This window comes from Tupaia chinensis, unplaced genomic scaffold (assembly GCF_000334495.1).
Source record: "Tupaia chinensis unplaced genomic scaffold, TupChi_1.0 Scaffold150006_1, whole genome shotgun sequence".
NCBI lineage: Eukaryota > Metazoa > Chordata > Mammalia > Scandentia > Tupaiidae > Tupaia > Tupaia belangeri.
This window is the reverse complement of record NW_006209847.1, coordinates 1191959-1205619: the sequence shown is the minus strand read 5'-3', so window position 1 is coordinate 1205619 and position 13661 is coordinate 1191959. Positions and strand designations below refer to the sequence as shown.

Sequence of the window (13661 nt, the reverse complement as noted above, 5' to 3'; positions counted from 1 at the left end):
TCGGGATCTTGGGCACGCACGCACACGCGCCCGGCGTGAGATTTAAGCCACCGGGTCCGAGACGCGAACCGCGGTCGACTACGTGGGAGTCCAGCGACATAGCCATTACGCTAACTGCTGGTTCCCAAGTTTTTGTTTCTTTAAATCAGTATGATACCACTTATTATACAATACTGAAACTTTTGTGCTCATCGAAGAAAATAAGGCATGGTTTTCTTTAATGCACTTTTAAATGGTTTTAAATAGAGTAATTAATAATTAGATGCCATGATTGCTATATAAATATTTAAAATAGTGATTTAATTCAGATAAATTTGTTTATTTTTACGTAACTATGGTGAGAGGCCTAATGTTAGTAAGAGAATCATTTCAGAGCAACTTAGTCATTCAATTCTTACTTACTCTCAGAAGTCAATGGTTATTTCAGTTTTAGAGTATAAAATCTAAATGGTGTATCAAACTATTCTCTTAATCAACCAGAGATAAAAATTGTCAGGTAAACCTTGGGAATTTTGATGCCTTAATTCATTTTATCCTCATGGTAACTGCTTTATTAAAATTAGAAAATGATTGAAATGGCCTAATACCTAAGCTCCCAGAAAAAAAGTCATCTCTTACTTAGATGAACTATTCTAAAAAAGCCATACCCCTTTAATACCTACAAGAGTTTCACAATTTAGAGCAGTCAATAAATTGTAACCACATTGATTCCCCAATAACTGAAGATAAAGTTTAGTCTTTGTTTATTAAATTCTCCTGAGTGATACTGAAAAAGGACATCTTCTCTGGTAGTTTTGCGACACTCATCTTGTTGCCATCTCTACCAGAGACTACGTATATGACTTGTGTCAGATCATTCCGCTCTGGGGGACGTCTATATTCTCATCATTCCAGTAAGAAGATTGGACTCCATAATCTTTTAGTGCTCAGATAATGCAAGTTACATATTTTGCAAGCTAAATCCTTTTAAATACTTGCCCCAATTACCTTTTAGTTAACTTTATTCTATCTTTGAAGGTTTTCTAAGTCAAGTAATCATCTCATGACATGGATGACATTAAACTCAACTGCGAATTTTTTTAAAAAAAGTAATTTCTGTAGCTATGTCTTCTTTTGCTGTCTTCTATCTTTAACAACTATACTAAGTTTGAATTTAATATACATTGCCTTGATATTTCTGTATTACTCCCAGAAGCCAGAAACTGCTCTTGCCACATTTACAGTATCCACAGTGAAATTTTATATTTCATAAAACTCTCTTTAGTACTAAACCATCTCCTGATTAGATCCATGTATGTAATTGAGTAGTATAATTTTTAAAAGATACTTTTTAAAAAAGAAATCCTAGGACTCTTTCTCAGCTTTTTTCCTATCTTTTTGAAGATATCAACCTCATATGTTGCTCAAGTTGAAAATGTAAGATGATATAACCATTATTTTTTAATCAAGTGAGAAGAGAAGCAATAGCTCTATAGAAATCATAATTGCAATAGCTTGGAATTCTTGATTATGTGCAAAAAACCAGGATTGTGCTACGTGTTCACATATATTATCTAATTTATTCTCATAATATCCTTATTAAATATTATCATTGTTCTTATTTTATGTATGAAGTAAACAAGCATAAGGAAGTATGGCAGCTTGCCCAGAGTTGACATATTTAATAAGTACCAGGAAGAGTAAAGTGCTGTGGCAACTGCACCAAAAAATTACACCATTAATCACAAAGATACATAAAGTACACAGGGCATCAGAAAGAAACTCTTTGGGATTTTAAGGGCTTTCAAATATCCCTCAACTTAAACTGCTTGAGAAGAGAGCTTACTTGTATATTCAGAAGCTTTATTAGAACCAGCAGATGGCATAATGGCTATGTCACTGGACTCATATGTAGTCCATCTGCGGTTCAAGTGCCAGACCCAGTGGCTTAAACTCACACTGGGCACATGTGTATGCATGCCCAAGATCCCGAGAGAAGAATGGAGGAGAAGGGATTGTGGTGTGACCATTGCCCTTGGGAGTGATTTCTCACTTTCTGTCTCTTTGTCTCTCTTTTTCTTTCTGGTGCGCACACACACCCTATAGTAAGAAACCTCTCAAAAAAAAAAAAAAACTTATAAACTTATTAGAAAATTTCAGATCAACCATACTTTTTGTGGACTGAATAGCTTTCCTTAAAATTCATAACTCCTAATAATACTTGTTGTGTTTTTAACTGTACCAAACGTATTAAGACCCTATGCTTATCATGTCAAATGACAGGAAAGAATGGACTAGTTATAACCCCAATGTGTATATGCTTCTATAATTATCTACATTCCAACATTGTGTCTTCCCTGGAAACACACTTCAAAATACTGAAAGGAGAATGGAGAAGAAGGAATTGCAATGTAGTTATACCCCTTAGAGGGGCTTTCTCACCCCTCAGTTTCAAAGATGTAGGTTTATTTCAATAGTTTTAGCAGCATGAATATTAATAAGAAGTTTTTTCCTTTTGTAACTTCTGTTTATTGCCATATTGACAGTAGTGATTTCTGCATTATAGGAAGAAATAAAGAGGATGTATTTGTACACCAGTGAAGCATATTGGTCTTACAGTCAATGTCATAGCAACAAAAATAACGTCTAATTACAAGTCAAACTTTTTTGCTTATTCAACTAGGAATTTGCAGTATTTAATGAAGAACAATGTATTGTATTCTTTCATTGGCTTTTCTGTAAAAAGGTTAGCTATGTAACCCGGAGGAATATTTCTAAGTTTTTCTGACCTGAACTCATCTACCATTCACACGCTGTAGGGAGAGGCCAGATCCGAGCAACATAATAGTGACCTTTAAACACAAGTGGAAACACTCTTTGTCCTGATGCTTCAGGGCCAGGGAATGGTTTAACAAGAATAAGATTCTTCTCTTCTGTGACAACACTACAGGGCAGGGTTGGTTGAAGGAAACTCTGCGTTAGCCAAGGAAGGCCTGTGATGAGAAGAGAAAGCTCATCTAGAACCACAAGACAGCAGAGGAGGCACATCTTCAGCCGATGACATCAGAAAACTGACTTTGCTTTCTGCTTCTCCCTCCCCTATTTGCCCTATAGAAGTATAAACCTGGGAACGGCTCAGCACTGTGGCTACCTCCTTCAGAGTTCCCTGAACCACCGGATCCTCGTTTTTCCTACTTGGTTGCCTGTGTTTCGTGCCAATCCACTGCCTCTCCCATTCAAGTACACATTCAGCCATGCAGGTCACGGCAACACGCTCCTCTTCTATTTCATGAGATTAAAGCTGGGAATAGCATATTTTAACAAGCATGTTCATTTTAAATAGGAACCACGTATCTCATTTTTTAATAAACTCTTATAATGACTTTTTTCATTATATCTATTAAACTGGTCAGTAGACTATTATAACGAATACCATTAATCATTTCAAAGTGTTTTTACAGCACATTCCAGATGTGTTCCATACTATAAAGGAAACATTTTGTAGAACTGACATTATGCGTGCTTGTGTATCTTTTATGTAAGGATTGAAAGAAGATCTCAAGAAAGTTCAAAGAGGGAATGAAACAATTCTAAAGCTAAAAAAAAAAAGAAGAAAAAAACACATTGCTTTTTCTTCTTGCTCCCTGGCCATCTTGGTGGCTGCCCTTGGTTGGGGGCTGTCCTGCACCTAAGGCAGGAAGATGGTGGCTGCAAAGAGAGGAAAAATGTCGCTAGTGTCAACCAACTCCAGGTTCCAGCTCGTTATGAAAAGTGGGAAGTGTGTGCTGGCCTACAAGCGGACTCGGAAGATGATCATACAAAGCGAAGTGAAGTTGGTCATCCTCGCCAACAACTGCCCAGCTTTGAGGAAGTCTGAAATAGAGTACTACGTTGGCCCAAACTGGTGTCCATCACTACAGTGGCAATAATATCGAATTGGGCACAGCATGTGGAAAATACTAGAGTGTCACACTGGCTATCACTGATCCAGGTGATTCTGATACCATTAAGAGCATGCCAAAAGACTGGTGAAAAATAAACCATGAAACATTTTTCTTTAATAAATTTTTCAGGAACTTGTTAAAAATAATAAAAATAAAATAAAGCTAAAAAATGTGTACATGTATACTTTAATTAATTTTACCATTATAACCCTAGAGAACACTTTGATATATTTTTGTCTCCTAGAGGTTCGGTTGAACTTAATACAGGAATTATCAAATTTGGAAGTAAGAGTAGGTCATTATGATTTGTGTTTGCCTATTTATCACTTTTTTATTATAGTACATTATCTGTAATACAGTTCGTTTGTATAGCGCCTTATCTTTATTAAATTTATTTAATAAAAATAAATATATATCTTGAATTTGTATGCAGAATTCCACTAAAGTCAATTTAGATTCTTATTCTATATATCTTATATGAGAACTTAAATTTTTATTGAACTATATTTGTGCCTGCTATTTAATAAAGACATGTAACAACATAGTGAAAAATTACCTGTATTTTATATATCCAAAATAAATCCATCTCTATTATAAGAAACTAATTTATAGTTTTATATTATAATGTGTAAAAACAAAAAACACACTTTTGCCCCAAATTAGTAGTCAAATGTAAATAAACTAGTAAAAGTCAGAGAAGTAGCACTAGAAACTGAAATCTAGTATTACTAAATACCCTTCCTTTGATGAATACTTTGATCTAATTTCCAAAGGAACATTTGTGTTATTTATTTTTAATTTAAAACTTAAAACAATCCAGGGAATATTGAGTAAACATGGTTCATTTTAGACAATAGAGAGGGGCCAGCAGATGGCATAGTGGTTATGTTGCTGGACTCCCACATGGTTGATCATGGTTTGAGTCTTGGACCCAGTGGCTTGAAACTCATGCAGCCGCACACACATGCATGCCCAAGACCTTGGGAGGAGAATGGAGGAGAAGGGATTGCAGCATAGCCATCCTCCTTGGGGGGTGATTTCTCACAGTCCCTCTCACTGTCTCTGTCTCTCTCTGTCCTGTGAGTGTGTGTGCCTTAAGGAAAAACAAACAAAAAAAAAAACAAGAACAACAAAAAACCTCTACAAAAAAAAAATTAATTAACTACAGAAATTTCTTTCAACGTCTAAATTTCTACTAATAGGAGTCATTAGAAACAAGTATTCATACTAGTTCAGGAGAGGAGAAAGAAGGAATTTTGCTCAATTGATAATCCAAGCTTATCACATTATGGATTTCATAGACATCCCCAGATACCTGGTTCTTAAAAACTGTGCAGCACTCATTCAGGACAATCTTGTTGCAATGTGTCTCCGGCTGGGTTGTGATTAGCATCTTAGGTTGCCAATAATGTCACAAGTGTTTTTTCGTTTTGTTTTGTTTTTCTTTTTTCTTTTTCTTTTTTTGGAGAGGTTTTTGCTGTAAGGCGCGAGCGCTCACCAGACAGAGAGACAGAAAGGTGAGAAATCACCCCCCAGGGGGATGGCCACGCCACAATCCCTTCTCTCCCTTTCTCCTCTCGGGATCTTGGGCCCCCACACACACGCACCCGGCGTGAGTTTAAGCCGCCGGGTCCAGGACTCGAACCGTGGTCGACTACGTGCGAGTCCAGCGACAGCCATTACGCTAACTGTTGGTCCAATGTCACAAGTGTTTTTTAAAAAATATTACTCACCAGAAAGAGTCAGAGAGAGAAAGTAAGAAATCACCACCCCTCCCACTCTCTCACCCTCCCCCTGCCATGGTAAGCACAAGTGCTCTGTAGTAAATTTAAAATAAATAATTAATAAAATTATTTGAACTCTAGTGCTCTCGTGTGAGAACATTTATTTCAAATGCAAATTATGGATAGTCAATCTTAAATTGTTTACAAATGAATACTAAATATATGCTAAATATTTTCTATTAATATCCATACTAAACAATATGCTGTTTTGCAAGTAATCTATTTCTGAAGTTTTTCACTTCAATGACATTTTTTCTTTATGTCATTATGTCATTACTTTATCCTTTTTTCTTTTTCTTTTTTTCCAGAAAGCTTTTTGTCTTGTTCCATATTTTTTATTCTTAAATTGGCATCTGGGACCCAGCATCTTTAAAGTCTAATCTTTTATTTATCAAGGTAAAATACTCTTAAGTTTGGAGTCATTTTATTTTGATATTCTTGATAAAGGACTTTTTAGCATATTTTGAATATTGAATAAGTCTTCAAAGAAAAAACACTTTTTCAAAGGTGTGTTCTGTCATGTAGTGAAGTTGTATAATTTAGCGAAAATTAGAATCAAGGGGTGAATACTATTCAAATTTCAATAATTTCTAGCCAACAAATCCCTTTGACAGTAATTTTCACAAATGTACACACACACACTACATATCTATTCACAAATATTACAGACTTTGATAAATATTAAACTGGACTTCAAAATTTCCGTGGGGGGCCATCAGGCGGCATAGTAATTTAGGTGCTAGACTCCTATATGGCCAACTCAGTTCAAGTCCTGGCCTTAAAGGCTTGAAACACAAGCGCATGTGTTTGTATGCCAAAATCCTGAGAAGGGAATTGAAAAGGGATTGTAGCCTGACCATACTTTCTAGGGGGTGGGGAGTAATTTCTCATTCATTGTCTCTCTCTCCAGCGAGCACACATGCCTTATAGCAAAAATCTCTCAAAAAAGAAAAAGAAAACGTAACTCACACTGAGCATTTGTGTGTGTGTGTGTGTGTGTGTGTGCCCCATATCACAAGAGAATGGAGAAAGGATTGTGGTATGGCCATTCCCTCGGAGGAGGGGGTGTATTTCTTGATTTCTCTCTCTCTCTGTCTCTCTGGCAAGTGTTTGCCTATACACTCTATAGCAAAAATCTCTTTCTTACAAAAAATTCCATGAGAAAAATTGGAATTATAGTAAAAATTTATTTGGTTCAAAAAAATTGAAATCCAAATAGAGTTCTGTCAATAAGATGCACTTTCCAGGACCAGCAGATGGCATAACAGCTACATTGTTGGACTCCCATGTAGTCGATCCTGGTTTGAGTCCCGGACCTGGTGGCTTTAACTCATGTCAGGTGCATGTGAATGGGTGCCCAAGATCCCGAGAGGAGAATGGAGGAGAAGGGATTGCGGAGTGGCCATCTCCCCTGGGGGGTGATTTCTCATTTTCTGTCTCTCTGTCTCTCTCTGTCTTTCTGGTGAGTGCATGCACCCTAGAGCAAAAACCTCTCAAAAAAAAAAAAAAAGATGCACTTTTCATAAACTTTTGGAAGACATTTTCAATATAGACTCTTCTTTCTTTGAAAAAACTAAAAGTAAAGTAAATTGGAGAGGTGAAACAAATGCTCTTCTTCAAAGGGCATTTAAAACTCTTAACTATTTCAGTGTAATAATTTTTAAAAGGTAGTACAGTTTGGGGGCTGGCAGATGGTGTGGTGACTGAGACACCAGAGTCCCACATCACTAACCATTGTCTGAGCAGACCATTAGCAGCTTGCTTTCTCACTTTCTCTCTCGCTTGCTCACTATCTTTGGGGTCAAATTACAAAACAACAACAAGAACAAAAAAAAACTAATAAGAATAATAAATAAAATTGAATAAACAATTCTTTTAGAAAAACGAATGCAGTTTATGGAAAACAGAGAAACATAACATCTATTGTGACTTAATTACTTTTATATGACTATTAAAAATATAAACATAGAGGCTGGCAGGTGGCATGGTGATTGAGGGTGCTGGACTCCCACATGGCCAATTATGGTTTGAGTCTTGGACCTAACAGCTTATTTCTCACTCTCTCTCTCTCTCTCTCTCTCTCTCTAACTCTGTCCCTCTCTGGTCAAATTAAAATAAATAAATTTATTTTAATTTATTAATTCTAAAAAAAATAGTAAACTACAGAGCTACGTGCAAAGATATGCATTGTGCCATAACTATTATAGACGGTGTCTGGACTTGAAGTGGGGACCTCTCTATGTGGGATTGCCTCATAGAGCCTCATGCTGTACTGTTGTGCCACATTCAGTCCTATAGATGTATTATTTACAAACGTAATGATTTACATATCAAGAATCTAAAGTACCTCTGCAGGTCATTAGTTTGATGGCTGTGAAACTCGTTTTAGTTAACATCACTTTATGATCAAATTCATGGATGTGTAAGATCTTGTTTTGCCATAAAATAAAGTGGGATGGAAATCTAATATCCTGCAAAATCTTGTCATTTTAGAGTATGATTTCTTCCTAGACTCACCACATTCATCATTCTTCCTTTCTTTAGGTAGGATGAGTACACTACAGTGAAATCCTGTTAAAGTGAGACTCCCAATGCACAAGTGTGGCTGAAATGCCCATGCAACCCAATAGATCTTAATATGGTAAATAAATTGGTGTGGAGAATGAATAAACGGCTGTAGTGTGAGATCATTTGGCATAGTAGTCTATATTAAAGGAAAAATCACTTTAAACTAACTCTTCACCATCTGTTGTGTACTCTAATTTAAAGAGACCATAATTTACAATTGCAAAGGTAGGTAAGAGACAAATAATTGCAATGCATATTTATGTGCTATATTCGGCTGAACATGCATCTGTTCTGTTTGTCTCGGCAATGTTAGATACTAATTGGAGGACAAGATCCCTTCAAATATGAAGATAAATTTAGGGAGAGGGAAAATTATAAGTTATTCTTAAGTTTATTCACTTCTCCAAAATCATGACACTGAAACCCCTGGGCTTTAATTAGTTAATACACTGGATAATTTTTATTTATAATAACTACTATTACATTTTATATAAGATGCTAAATCATAAAAAGCTGCCCAAATTACCCCTCCAGGAAGTCCATTATTTTAAATACATTGTATTTAGGTTGACTAAAATAAAATTTATATTATCAATATGAAGTCAATTTTTCCTTCATAAAAAGAAATTTCTTATTGTTCCATCTAATCAACATGAGGAAACCAAGTTAGCCTCAAATTTTATAAATAACCAAAGCCTAATAGATGATAAGTGAATGGAGCATTTGTGTAATTTATTTCTAATAGTTTATTATTCATTTATGAATGTGTATGTTTAACTGAGAGAATTAGTCAGGAAAACTTGATTCTGTAAAAATCTATAGAGTTCCGCTGTGCATTCATACTTTTTATACTATATGATTTATTTACAATCCTGCAACCACTGTTACGGAAGAAATGATTCCTGACACTTAAAGATGACAAAAAAAAAAAAAAAGACTATTTAAGGAGGGGGTACTATTGCAACAGATGTAAAGACCACTGCACAGTGTCTCTTGCAGCAGGGGGAAGAGATTACTCAACTCTGAACAAGGAAAATGGAAATTTATAGCCAAAGAACAGGATAGGGCAAATGGAAGGAAATTATTAAGAAACATCAGGACAAAGAGGAAATTCTGCCTAAACTCACCTAACAGGACTTTTGCTGAAGGCAGGTCTTCGTAATCAGACAATACCGAGGGGATGTAAAATACTGAGGGCAGGGATTCTGGTAAACTGACTTAGTCGGATTTTTATTATTGTTGTAGTGAAAGACATAAAATTTAACATCTTAACCATTACTAATTGCACTGTTCAGGAGCATTATTAACATTTGTATTATTGTGTAACCATCCCCACCATCTCCAGAACTTTTCATCACCACAAACTGAAACTATGTACCCGTTAAACAATAACCTTCCATTGTTTAGGATTGTTGCTAAAACTGGATTATGTAGAGGAGAACCCAGAAGCTCTAAAATCAGAGCCTAGTTGAGAAGAGTTTAGGAAAGTTCCAGTAGTGTTTGGTCAAAGACAGAGTCTATCACTATGCTTTTGTATAAGCTGAGGATCTTAAGGATTGTATTATTTTAAGTTTTATAACCATTCAGTCATCATCCTCTAACCCCCATCACCACCACCACCACCACCATTTCTCTAACCTTTTCCCCTCAGGTGCCAGAGAGATTACAATAGGGGAGAGAGAGCAAACTGTCTAATCTGCTCTAGGGAAGAAAAAGGTGGGAGGACTTTGCAACAGTAAAGTTGGCAACAGTAAAGTCTGGCAAGTAGGGATGCTGAATATTCTGAACCAAAGGATATTGGAAAGGCCTGGGAAGCAAGATCTCTCTTGACTTTCTCCTTCTTCCCTGGTCCTGTTATTTTTCTCTCCGAAAGTAAGTCTGAGAAACAACTCTTCCAGGTGGGTTATAGAAATTAGAATATTTCTTCCCCCAAAGCAACTCATAAAACTCGACAAGGTCACTCTCTCCCTCATCCCTTGAAGATTCGTGTTCCAGAGAGTCCTGTCCCATACTCTGGAGGAAGAAAAGTAACACAGAGTCCATGAAAAATCTACACAGACCTCGCTGGGTTTCCTCCTCAGTTTATTACCGTTAGTACATACCCCTCTGCCCAATTATTAATACATTTACGTGAGTGTCTGTTCTTCATGGAATCTAAGCGTAACAACAGTTTTCTCTACGTCTTCATTTCTGAAGGTTCCCGTGTTGCACAAAACTTTAATGAAATAAATTTAGTTTTATCTCTTGTTAACCATTTGTTATTCTGTTGGCTCCCATCACTTTTATGATGGTTGAGGAAAGGTACCATATCTTCTACCCTCTAACACAGCATGGGAATCGATTTTTACCAAAGACCCATCTAACAGGGGGAAGAGAAATTAATGAATTCCAGTCTTTCCTAGACTTTTTGGTTTACCTGAAGGGCAAAAACATTGAGAACCATTGTGGAGATAAAAGTCCAGGTCCAGAAATCCACTGTAAAACAGAGACTCAAGCATAGGGTTATAAAATGCCCATTACACATTTGCATACCATATCTTACCACTCCATTCCTGTGATGCTTATTCAATTTACCCGCAAACTTGTGTCCACATAACATGTATATAAAGGTTTATAACAGCTTTACTCTAAATTATCTCAAATTGGCAACAACAAAGATGTCTTTCAATAGGTGAATGGACTAACTGTGGTATATCCATAATAAAATGTTATTTAACAACGATATCACCAAAATGAGCTATCAAGACTTGAAAAGGTACAATGGAGTCTTAAATACATATTTCTGAGTGAAAAAATCCAGACTAAAAATGCTACACACATAATGTAGAAGTCCAACTATATCACATTATGCAAAAGGGAAAACTATTGTGAGAATAAAAAGTAAGTAGTTGATAAGTATTCTACAGGGGAGAAGGAGAGGGTAAATGGGTGCAACACTGGGGATTTTTAGGGTGGTGAATCATTTTGTAGGAAATTGTAATGGTGGATACATGGCAAAATGTATTTGTCAAAACTCATAGAACGGAGTGAACCTAAATGTAAGCTATAGGCTACATTTAGTAATACTTTGCAAATATTGCTTCTTTGTGGGGAGCCAAAGAGGAGACATGAGGAATGTGCAGGACATGACCATCAGAATAAGACTAGGGTCGGGACCAGCAGTTAGCGTAATGGCTATGTTGCTGGACTCCCATGTAGTTGACTGCGGTTCGTGTCTGGGACCCGGTGGCTTAAAACTCATGCCGGGCACGTGTGCGTGCGTGCCCAAGATCCTGAGAGGAGAACACAGGAGAAGGGATTGCGGCGTGGCCATCCCCCCGGGGGGGGCGGGGGGGATTTCTCGCTTTGTGTCTGTCTGGCTCTGTCTGGCGAGCACACGCGCCCTATAGCAAAAAAAAAAAAAAAAAGAAAAGAAAAGAAAAAAGAGAGAGAGAGAATTAGACCAGGGTCTTTATCTGGGCATGGCCTTGGGTGGCTGGATTGTTATGAGCAGAATGTCTTGGGATTGTTTTGAACTGAATGTTCCAAGGTATTGTTATAATAACCTGATAAATTCAGTAAGGACTTAAAACCTTACATCACAGAAGTCTCTGGAGTGTATATAAATTCACAGAAGTCTCTGGAGTGGTATAAATATCAGCAATAAAGTACACTCAGGGCTAACCAGTATTGACTGGCAGTTCTCCCATTTCTAGCCTGTCTTCTTGTCTTTAATCCTTGCCCCCCAACTCAGGAACTGTTTGCTATCAGTGGGTCTGACAGTTCTTTAGTTACAACTATCTCACAATAATATGAAATACTAATAATAGATAAAACTGTGAGGTGGGGGTTAAGTATATAGAATCCCATGGGCTACTGCTCAATGATTCTATAAACCAAAATCTGCATTAAACGCTTAATTTTAAGCACATGCAATTACATGTAAACATTTCTGTCTTAAGGGTGTGTCATAATTTATCTTGAGTATGAATGAATTTCAATTTTGAAATATCTCAATAATTGTTTTTTGCTATAAAAATCTATGGCCCATAGGACTTCTTTATTAAGGGAGGAGGAAAATAGAGATAGCTAAAAATAGTGTATGTGTAGAAAAGTGAATAGATTTCGTAATGTTATAGAGAAAACAAAGGTGAATTTGAGAAATGAGAACAAAAAGATGAACCAATTTGATAAATCGCAGAGACGAATGGGAGGGTCTACAGAGAAGATGTGGAGATTTACAAAGATATGGTAAAATATGTGGAGATTTACAAAGAATGGGTAAAAGAAAAGTAAGGCAGAGGTGGTTTAAGTATGTGCTTCATGGTGCTATGAAAATGTTCATACATTCTCACAAATTTTCAGCTAAAGCTAGACACATGAAAAAAGCCAACATCTGAGATATAATTGAGAGTTACATATCTATAATAGGCAATAGTTTATGTTATTTCATTATAACAAATCAATTCCAATCCATTTAATACACCAACACTGAAAAGAAACCATTTTGAATTCTAATAGTTATTGGATATTCAAATATCTAACCTGACAATTCAAGTTTTTAGGTTTTATAAGTTTAGATATTGTTAAGTTTTTATAATTTTTTTTTTTTTTTTTACATAAAATGGCTTGCATCTGAAGACACAAAGCTAACTTTTGGTGCAATCTGCATATTATCCTTGAACAACTTACTATTTTTAAACTTAATTATAGAATAAAATATGAATCTATTTTCTAAAAGCATGACAAGTGGAAATCTCTTCTAGAATTGAATAAAAAATGCTGATGTTATTTTAGAGAAAACTTATTTAGAAATAAACAACATAGATGGTTTGTTTTTCATTCCAGTAAACGAGCATTCTGTCTCACTTGACAGTTTCAAGAGTCTAAGTGAAACGAATATGCATGTGGAAAAATGTCATTCAAAACACCATTTAGTCCCCCAAACATTTAGGGTCTTTTTTACTCTCAAAAAATTGAATTTTCTTTTCTATTCTCATTCGTAACTTACACGGAATTTTCATTTTATTTCAGATTTTGTTGTGCATGAAATCAAGTAAGAACTGAAACTATGTGCTTTAGTGTTTAAAAAAATAATAACAATTGCGTTTGTCTTATGTAGGGTTTTCAATTCAGAGTAAAACCACTTAAAATATTTTCAAGTTCTGTAATTAGGTGACAGCTGGTTTATGAAGTACCCAATGCCAATTAGCAGATAAAACTTTCCTAAGAGAACAATTGCAGTAAATTTTACAGTTTCCAAGAAGAGTTGCTATATTTAACTCCAAAAAAGTGAAAAATATTTTCTCATTCAATTCAATTACAAGATTATTTTTTGGATAAAGGAAAACTTTCTTTACTAGTTATGAATTATTTAAATGATATATATTTAACATATAATGTATTA

At 35.8% G+C, this 13661-nt stretch overlaps 1 pseudogene; it reads left to right on the top strand.

The window, feature by feature from the left end:
• Positions 1-3704: 3704 nt before the first annotated feature.
• Positions 3705-13661, top strand: part of LOC102476789 (60S ribosomal protein L30 pseudogene) — a 25072-nt pseudogene continuing 15115 nt past the window's right edge.